The sequence below is a fragment of the Hippopotamus amphibius genome, chromosome 6 (genome assembly GCF_030028045.1).
Source record: "Hippopotamus amphibius kiboko isolate mHipAmp2 chromosome 6, mHipAmp2.hap2, whole genome shotgun sequence".
NCBI classification, from domain to species: Eukaryota; Metazoa; Chordata; class Mammalia; order Artiodactyla; family Hippopotamidae; genus Hippopotamus; species Hippopotamus amphibius.
The window spans coordinates 49,641,872-49,652,825 of record NC_080191.1 but is presented as its reverse complement, the minus strand read 5'-3'; the positions used below and the strand labels follow the sequence as shown (position 1 = coordinate 49,652,825).

The following is a 10,954-nucleotide window of genomic DNA, read 5'->3' as shown; positions in this document are numbered from 1 at the left end:
GGCTGAGTGGAAAGAGAAAAAGCCAGGGTCTCAAGTGGCATCATAGAACCATTTTAACAGTCTTGGAATTCCCACTTCGTGCATTCCTTATTCTAGGGGACAAACAGAAACAAAAACAATTTAAAGAGCTTTAACTGGATAATTCATAACATAGTGAGTTTTCTGTTATGTGCATCAAGTATTTCTTTTTCTCTTAAATAGCAGGCTTACTTATGCTTTAAAAAGCAAAATTTTACATTAACATTGCTTCTTCCTTGTGGAGTCACTTTGTGGTTAGAATGGACATTTGATCAGCAGCATAAGGATGTCTATGTTGATCATGGTCACCCTGGAAATATCCACAATCCCAATTACAGTAAGATTATTTCACTTATGTCAGATCCAGTAACAGAACTGATTAAATCATCAAGGAAGATAGGAGGACATATTTTATATGGACCCAAAGCACTCTCTTTTTACCATTTGTCCTGTTACTACCACTACTTCTACTCTACTACTATTAATATTAATAATACATAGAAACACTGAAATACACTGAAAGGGGAAGAGTGAAAGTTCTCTTTTCAGATATGAATGAATAAAGCTGCTTTTTCCAACTTAACATTTTATTAATTATGAAACTTTTTCAAGAAGCCACTTTTAAATTAAAATATAATTTGCAATAAAATGCATGAGTCTCAAATTCTCAATTCAATGATTTTGTCAATTTTTATCACCCATTTATGGTCAGTCTTTTTAATTTTAGCAATGCTAGTGCTATCTCATTATGGTTTAAAATTGCTTAATAAACTAATGATGTTGAAAATCGTTTCATTTGTATATCTTTGGTGAAGTGTTTGTTTCAACCCTCATTTTTAACTTGATTACTTGCTTTCTTATTGAGTAGCAAGAATTTTTTACATATTCTGAACATAAAGCTTTCGTGGAATATGTGCTTTATAAATATTTTCTCCCAGTCTCTGGTTTTTCTTTTCATTGCTGTAACAGTGTCTTTTGAAGAGTCAAACTTCAAAAGTCAGTCTGAAATCAATTTTGTGTTAATTTTTATAGATGTGAGGTAAGAGCTAAGAACTAAGGTTTAACTTCCTTCTCTCTCTTTCTTCTTTATTAATTTTTATATATAGTTGTCTGATTGTTTCCACATCTTTTGTCAAAGAGGTCTTTTCATTCTTCGAATTACCTTGGCACATTTGTTGAAAATCAATTGACAATTTTGTTGGATATCAATTCTATTTATACACATATTCCACTCTGTTCCATCAATGTGTGTCTTTATTTATCCAAATATTACACTGTCTTGATTATTATAGCTTTAGGGTTAAGCCCTGAAACCAGGTAGTGCAAGTTCTTCAACTTTGTGTGAGGGTTTTTTAAATTGTTTTACTATTTTCAGTTGTTTGCATTTCCACATAAAGTTTCCATGAAGCATGATGTTAGCTTTAAGGTTTTTGCAGGTGCCCTTTGTCAGGCTGAAGAAATTTCATTCTTTTCCTAGATTTGCTAAGAATTCTTTCTCTAAATGGGTGTTGAATTTTGTCAAATGATTTTTCTGTGCCTATTGAGATGATCATATGATTTCCAATTTTTAGTCTGTTAACATGGTGAATTACAATTATTCTCTTTTCTTCTTTCTTTTTGTTTCTTGTTCTCGTTGAAGAATATACCAGATATTAAACTGATAAGGACAGAAACTATAGTTGATCTTAGCCAGAAGACTGAGAAGTGATCTACAATTTTGATTTTCAAATGTCAAACAAATCTTTTATTGCTGAACTAAATCCCACTTGGCTATGATTTTTTGTTCCCTTTTATATATTGCTGAATTTGATTTGCTAAACTTTTGTAAAGAATTTTTGGCATCTACGTTTATGAGAAATATTGATAAATAGTTTTTTTTATTGTATCGTCTTTGACTTTAGTATCAGGGTAATGCTGGCCTCATAGAGTGATTTGGGAAGAGTCTTCTCCTATTTTCAGGAAGCAGATTCTAAACTTTACATGGAAATACAAACAACTGCAAATAGACACAAAGAAACATTTTTTTAAAGAAACACAAAGTTGGAGAACTTAACACTACTTGATTTCAAGACTTAACCCTAAAAATTATGTAGAATTGATGTTATTTCTCCTTTCAATGTTTGTTAAAATTTACTAGTAACGTTTGTGGTTTTTTGTTTTTTTTTTTTCTCTTGGCTGTGCCGGGTCTTAGTTGTGGTGCACAAGATCTTTGTTGTGGCATGCGGGATCTTTAGTTGTGGCATGTGGGATCTTTATTTGAGGCATGTGAACTCTTAGTTGCAGCATGTGGGATCTATCAATAGTTACCTGATCAGGGATCAAACCTGGGCCCCCTGCATTGGGAGCACAGAGTCTTAGCCTCTGGACCATCAGGGAAGTCCCACTTTTGTGATTTTACCTCACAAGAAAATTGTTCATGTCATACAAGTTGGAAATTTATGGCCATAAAGTTGCTTATTTTATTCCCTTATTAATCTTGTAATATTTACATGATCTGCAGTGATGCCTTTTCCCTCAGTCCTGTTATTGATAACATATGTCTTCTCCTTTTTTCTCATCAGTCTGACTATACTTTTTTCAATTTTATTGACCTTTCAAATAATTCGTTTTTTGTTTTATTGATATTCTATATTGTTTTTATATTTTCTATTTCTTTGAATACTCCTCATATTTATTATTTCTTTCTTTTTACTTACTTTGGTTTAACTTTCTCTTCTTTTTATAGTTTCTTAAGGTAGAAATTTATATCACTGATTGAGGTCTTACAAATACAAGCATTTATTGCTATAAATTTTCCTCTAACCACTACTTTGGCTGCAACTCACAAGTTTCATTGTGTGGTAATTGCATTTTCATTTAGTTCAAAATATTTTCTATTTTTCTCATGTAAACTTTTTCTTTGACCCATACGTTATTTAGAAATGTGTCATTCAATTCACAAATATCTGGGGATCTTCCAGATATGTTTCTATTGCTGATTTTTTTTTTCATTTAATTTTATTACAGTCAGAGAACATACTTTTTGACATTTCAATCCTTTTACACTTATTGAAACTTGTTTTATGTCCCAGAATGTGGTCTGTCTTCACAAATGTTCCATGGGCACTTGAAAAGAACATACATTCTGCTGTTCTGGGTGAAGTGTCTTGTAAATGTCAATGAGATTAAATACATTGATATTGTCATTCAAGACTAGTGTGTTCTTACTGATCTGTCTTTCCTCTTCTATTAATTATTGAGAATAGGATATTAATATATCCAAAAGTAATTATGGATTTGTCTTTCTTTTTTGTTCTATTGGTTTTTACTTCATGTACTTTAAAGCTCATTATTAGGGATAAACAAAATTAAAATTATTACATCTTGATAATTTGACACCTTTATCACTAGGAAATGAACTTCTTTACCCATGGTAATATTCCTTGTTTCAAAATTTCCTTTGATAATAATATAACCACTATAGCTTTCCTTGGATTAATATTTTATGATCTCTTTACATTAAACTACCTGGTTCTTTATAATTAAACTGAATTTTTCTAGATAGCATATGATTGAGTCTTGCTTTTATATCAATCTTTCTATCTCTGCCTTTTAATTATACTGTTAATTTTTAATGAAATTATTGATAAAGTAAGGCTTCAACTTACCCTCTGGCTATATGATTTCTATTTGCCCTACCTAATGTTTGTTGTGGTGGTTTTTTCCTCTTTTCTTGCTGTTTTGGTATTAAATAAATGTTTTTGATTATTCCACTTCATCTATACTGTTGGATCATTAACTAAACCCCTTTTGGGAGTTTTAATGGTATTTCTAAGGTTTGCAATATACATCTTTGACTTCTATATTCAAGTAATATTATATAACTTCATCTATAGTATAACAACTTACAACAGTATTTCCATTTCCTTGCTTCTTTCTGGTATTTGTTTTATTTTTGTCATATTTTATTTTACATATGTTATAGACCTCAAAATACACTGTTATTTTTGCTTTTAAAAGCCTATTATCTTTTAAAGTCTTTAAAATACTTTTGAAAGCTTTTAAATGTTCCCATATAATTACCATTTCCAATGTTCTTCATTCCTTTTGTAGATTCAAACTCCTGGTAACATTTTCTTTTCTCCTGAAAGATTTATCTTAACGTTTTTTGTAGTAAAGATCTGATAGTAAAAAATTCTCCTAGCCTTTTTATGTCTGGAAAAAGTATTTATTTATATTTTATTTTTAAAACATAATGTTTCCTGGACATAAGAATTCTAGGCTGATTTTTCTTCTTCATTTCAGTTCTTTAAAGATGTTCAACCATTTTCTTCTGGCTTAACTGGTTTCTGATGACAGGTTGGCTGTCACTCCTGTATACTTAACATGTCTTTGTGTTTCCTGGCTGATTTTAACATTTTCTCTTTAGTACTGATTTCAGCAGCCTTATTATGATATACTTTGTGGTGGTTTCTTCTGCTTGGGGTAATTTTAGGCTAATTTGTCAACTACAGAGATAATAACTTCCTGAAAACTGTATCCAATGCCCTGTGTGTAAAGATATTTTCCCACTCTGGTTTTTGGGAACATCAATTGTTCCTGACCCTATGTGAGCTCTGGGAATTGTTCTGCCTGCTCCTTTCTGTGATTTTTCCCCTGACTCAGATAGTTTCCTAATATGCAAACCTAGATCAGTATTCCAATAAAGATTTGAGAAGACTCCTTTGCAGACCTCTGAAGATATATACATTATATATACACATATATGATGAATGAATATACAAATATATATTCTTAATTTCTAGTCATCTGCTTCCCAAATATAGCTTCCTTGAATTTCCAAACTCTGAGCTCTGTCTTCTTCCTTTAGTAATATCACTGGGTTCTACGCGCATTTTAAAAAATAGGTTAAATTTACCTTTGCTACTTTCCTAATTCATTTTCTCACCTCTCTTACATTTTGAGTCCCCTTTTTCAGGCCTCTGGGATAAAAAAGCTCCAGGACCCTTCCCTTATGTCTCTAGTACAATGCTTGCTTATTTTTTGACACAGATGGACTCACAGTATGATGGAATATAGGGAGTTGCAACCAACAACTACCAGGAATCCAGTGTTCTATATCCCAAAATTACCTATCCCTCCTTCTTCCAATCAAAACTTCTCTTCCTTCTGGGGGATTAGAAAATCCAGAAATGACAAGGAAGAGTGTTGGTTAAGAGGGTAGGCTCTGGAGTCAGATACCCTATGCCCATATGCTGACTCTGCTATTCACTAGATATGTTACCAGGGTAAGTCACTTAATCACTGTAAGCCTCAGTCTCTATTTGTAAAGTAGGAATAATTACAGCCTCTGTTATCAGGTAATGTAAGGATTGAATAACACAATCCATGTAATGAATTTGGGACCATGCCTAGTATAAGTGTTACAACAGTATTGGGTATTAGTACTATTTTCTCTTGCAGTATGTAACTGATGAACGCCTTGGAACTTTTAGAAGACATTTTTACAGTTTTAGAGGATGTTTTTCAATCCAGATAAACCTCAAATTGGTGAAACGTATGCCTCTTTTTCTTTTGTGTTATTCTACCTTCAAGTAACATGAATAGGGAACATTACATGACAGGTCTATCTTTCCTGGACATCTATTCCTGTTACTGCGTTGTGGGTCTCCAAGACCACCCTCAGGTTTGATGATTTTCTAGAAGAACTAACAGGACTCAGCATAGTTATACTCCTGGCTGTAACTTATTATAGTGAGAGGATACAAAGAAAAATCAGCAAAGGGAAAAGGCAGATGGGAGAAGTCCAGATGAAACCAGGCACAAGCTTCCACAACTGAAGTCGCATAGGACATAGCTTTGAATTGTGGCAACATGTTGTCCACCAAGGAAGCTCATTAGAGACTCAGTGCCCAAGGTTTTTATTGGAGTCTAGTAACACAGGCACCCTCAGCATACCATGTACCAAAATTCCAAATTCTCCTAAGGAAAGCAGGTGTTCAGTGTAAACCCATATTGTTTTTACAAACAGTTTAAGCACAGTCACCCACTCTTTTATTGAGGGAAAGTTTGTATCAGTGTTGAGAACTGTTTACCAGCCAAGTTAACAAACACCATCAAGGCTCAACTTGCAAACAGGCCTTTCTAGGAATAGCAGTATCAGGTCTACTATGTTCATTCTCTTCTGTATAGTCACATTCTCCAAGCTCTTGAGCTAGTTTCTCAAGGCTTCCTGCCTTGCTCAAAGATTCTCCAAAACTCCCAATACCTACAGTGTCAGCAAGATGCTTAATAGCATGCAGTGCAAAGGGAGGGACAGGTGACGTGTCCAGGATTATCAGCACTGGTTTTCATTATAATCCAAGCCTAATACAACATGTTTATGGACCATAAATTGCTGCAGATATTTTTCTTCAGTATCACTGGGTTATGGGCAAGAATTTTAGAAAGATAAGGCCTACTGAAGTAGAATTAACATGGTATTTAAGAAGAATACTCAGCTACACCGGCTCTTTCTATCTCAGTTGTATTATCAGAACGTTTGTTTTTATAACTGCTGTAAGAAATAAAAATAGTATTGTGCTGATCCCCTGAGGTTGAAGATGTTGTCAAAAATAACATTTATTTACTTGCAAGTATTAGCTACTTTGGAAATAGGTTATTTTCTTTACCTTACTGATATACAATGAAGAAAGATATTTACATGATACATACATAAAGGATTGGATCTCTGTCCATAACCCTGACAACAATACATTCTCTCTCTGATCACTAGGTGGGAAAAATGTAAGGAGTCATGTCATACCTCACACTGAGAACTATGGCTTAACAATGTCCTCATGTGTCTAGTAACTGATCCCATGAAAATGTATTTCAAAAAAAGAATGTGTATATTCTTGGATACAGTTGGAATCACATTGTGGTGGATTATGGTGGAGTAGCAACTTTGGCCTGGATCTGTAAATCAATAACAACTACAAACCTTATTTTTTTAAATTCATATGTTGGAAATTTAAAACCTACATGTTTGAACAACTCATAAGTCCAATTCAAAGGTCAAATAATTAATAACTCAGATGGTTAAATAATTCTTAGGTCAAAAATATATGCACACGTGTGCATGCGTGCATGTCTTTTTCAATTATCAGAGGCATTGTAAATTGATACAATAATCCATTCTTGTTCTGCTGTATTTGGATTCTACTTTCAGTATCTTATATTTTAATCATTTCCTTCCTTCCACTTCAATTTTCAAACTTTCTGCTTATTTTCTGCTCTACTTTTTCTTCTAAATGCTATTTTAACTATTTCCCACTAGTTCAAATGTGTAGCATTTTCATTAGATTTCAGTTTTGTCATTTTTAATTTTTTTTATGATTTCATCTTTGACCTATGAACTATTTAAACATCTGGGTTTTAAATTTCCAGACATATGCAGTTATAAAATGTACTGATTTCTAAATAAAATGCATTGTTATCAGAAAACTTTGTCCAAATTAGACTAATTCTTTGAAATTTATTGACACTTGCTTTACATCTGAATATGTGGTAAATTTCATCCCCAGGTTGTACCATTCAGAAATACTGAACTACTTGGTATCCCCTCAAAGTGCCAAGTTCTCCCACCTGGAACTCTCATTCCTTTGCTTGGAATTTTAGACCTCTTCCTAGATTCATTCTTCTCTTGCTTTACTCCTAATCAGCCTCCCTGAATCCTTCTAATTGAATTAAACACTCCTATGTGTTCTTACCTTTTTTATAACATTCATCCCCCATATCAAGTTTTCTTCCAACCCACTAATTGCATTAGGACCACCTGACATGCTTTTGAAAAATATAGGTTTATGGCTTTATCCCAAACCTACTGAATTAGAATCTCCAGGAATAAAGCCCAGGCATCTTCAATTTTATCAATTTGACCTTAAAGTTGATCTTTATGGATATTAAATTTGATAAACCACTGAGTTATATTGTAATCATTTGTTACTCTGTCTATCTTCCTAATGTTGTTTATTTATGACTATGTCTCCAAAACCTAACATAGATTTATCATGCTGATAAATAAAAGATACAATAACTGTGATATAAATTTTAAATAATAAACCAAGCAGTTGCCCATGTGGTATGATTTAAGGGAAGGCTCTTTGTTCAGTCTAGTACTAACATCTGGGCAACTGTACCAGCTTCTAGTGCCTCGAGTAAATGCTAACACTTCTATTAAATTTAACTGGTCAAATCAATTTAAATGAATTTGTTCATTACTTCATGGAGTTTCAAAATTGTAAGAGATCATATAAGTAAATTCCTGTCCTTATAAGATGTGTAATTTGAGAATGAAAGGTACAATTGCTTGCCTGAGATGTTTAGCAGGAAGACGATCCTTCACTAGATCCTTCACTATTTATTCATGAACAAAGAAGAGGAATAATGAAGAATACTTGGGAAGAAAGGGACTGGAGGGTGAGGAAACACCAATATAAAATTTAGGTGATTTTGATTTGTTGGAATGTTAAATAGAGCATCCTGTAAAACTCAGATGAGAGTAAAAAAACAAGATCTAAAAAACCAAAACCCTAAATGAGGCTAACTCACAAAGGAATACAAACATTAATACATAGTGTCAAAAACTAAGAAAATCTAAGATAGAAATTTTTGAGTTTAGGTTTTCATGACTTTTACCTCCCTGTCTAAGCAACCAAATGTGAATTATAATTGTAAGAAATGCTCCCAGTTTCGATAGTGAATTAATAACTAGAAGAAGAGATATAATTAAATACTACTTCCTTTTCTTTGGTTCAGATTAATTTGTTTCATGTGGGCTTGAATTAATTTCACACGGCTTCAGTTACATGAGTATACTAATTCAATGAAGAAATTTTACCTTGTTCAGTATTTTTAATGTTTTAACTAGTCTAGTTGCTATTTTTCTTACCTCTAAAGTGCTCCACCAGATGGCAGTAACTGCATCACCTATTCTTTTAAAAATGGAAACAACCTGCTGAATTAAACCAAATTTATCTTCAAGTATTTGGTAGAGTTAAATTTTCATTGGCTGGAGGAAAAATTTGAAGAAAAAAGTAGGTTGAATATTTTGTATGTTTAATTAGAGGTAATGTCACAAGGTCAATGACAATGAAAAATTAAAAGAACCAAAATGGAAAATACAAAACACTGACCTTTGTAAAAAATGCATAAATTGATCCAATAAAAGTGAAAAGGCCAAATCGGCCACCTATTGAATACATTTCAGTAAAGTTTTGGTTTTTTATACTTGGTAAATTATGGTGTCTTTGAATTAATTTCATAGAACGTGTAAATATTTTTGTTCCTCCATAATCTAACCAAAATACTTCAAGCAGATAACAGAAATCACTGAGTTCTCCAAAAATCAATGTAATTAACATATATCTTCAATCTCTTTAAATTTACTGAAACCAGTCAAAAGAATTAAACTTTAATTCTACCCAGTATTACAGTAGCACATAGAAGAAGCTTCTTTGACTAAACTTAATCTGGGTCAACAGATTGCAGGACTGCCAGAATGAACCAGTATATGAGATCATAGATTACATTAACAGAAGAATAGCATTCAGAACAAAGGAGGGGATAGTCGAGTCTATTTACATTAGTTAAAACATAACCTGAGGCATTAGGCTTTGGGACTGTGTCTTTAAGGTAAACTGATAAAGTAAAGAGCATCTAAAGAACAAGGACCAAAATGTGAGTAAACTGAGTAATTGGGAATGTTAAATCTATGGAAGGAAATAGAATGCCATAACTATATTCAAATATATAAAGAGATGTTATGCAGAAAAGGAATAAGACCTTTTGGGTGACATCAGCAGACAGGTGGAAATTGCAGTGAGAAATCTTACAAGAAAGGAAAATCTCCATAGGCCTGAAAGGAGGAAGAAAAGATGGGATTAAGATGGGATGAGAAAGAGAACTGTTATTAGACCCAGAAATTCGCCCTAATGGACAGTGGCTCTAACACTGAGACAATGATGGAATTTAAGACCTTGGGTTTTGGCAGGCAGTTGGAACAGAAACTCCTGCAAAAAAAGGAGAAGCCTGAACGGGTGTACCCTCAACATAAAGGTGCCTGGAGAAAATTCTGCTTACCAATTCAGAGAGAAGTTTGTCTGTACTCTGGTGGAAGGAAACTCTTCCAGAGCCCAGGCTGCCCAGGTTTCCCATTGTAAGAGAGACTTTCCTCCTCACTGACACTTCCCAGAAATGGGATTTACTGCCTCAGGGGCTGGTGAGTTCCTAGCCATTCGTACCATGGAAATAATCAAGCAAATGCTGACTTTGGCAGAGTCCTGAAGCTCTGGTCAGCATCTGGCAAAGGGGCTCTTTAGGTGGGATCCTTGAAACACACTTATGAATACAAGTTTTAGCTTGTATATTATGGGATGTTAAATGACACATCCCATAATATACAGAAGTTTTCTAAATCATATTGAATCTGTACCATTGCCAGAGTCAAAGCCTAACTTCTAAGAAAAGGAAACAAAGCCTTGAGTCAACTGCCTGGAACATTTGTCTGTTTCCTATTTTGAATCTTTGTAAAAGGAGGGGGGGTATACCTGGCTTTTAGGAGGCTTAGCTACTTTTAACTAAAAACGCTTTGAAGTTATATCAAACAATGTTTCCTCTTCAGCTATATTTAATTTTAACATACTTATGAAAATAATAATAACAATAGCTACCAGATAGCGCGTCAGAACTCAGTATGTGCCATGAAACAAACTAGGCACTCGGCTTTTTTTCCAGTTTATTCTCAGGAAAACATTATGAGGAAAGTATTATGAGGTAGATGAAAAAGTCAAAATTTAGGAACGTTGAAAAATTTATTCAAGGCCACAAACCACCTAACAGTCACCATGGGACTTTACGTCTTTGTGAAGCCCCAGCTCCTAACTCGGCTCAGTTGCTCACTTTGTATTATTTAGGG

The 10,954-nt window shown here is 33.5% G+C and overlaps 1 pseudogene; it reads right to left on the bottom strand.

Moving 5' to 3' along the window:
• Positions 1–1,610: 1,610 nt before the first annotated feature.
• Positions 1,611–1,727, bottom strand: LOC130856239 (U2 spliceosomal RNA; annotated as a pseudogene).
• Positions 1,728–10,954: the final 9,227 nt, after the last annotated feature.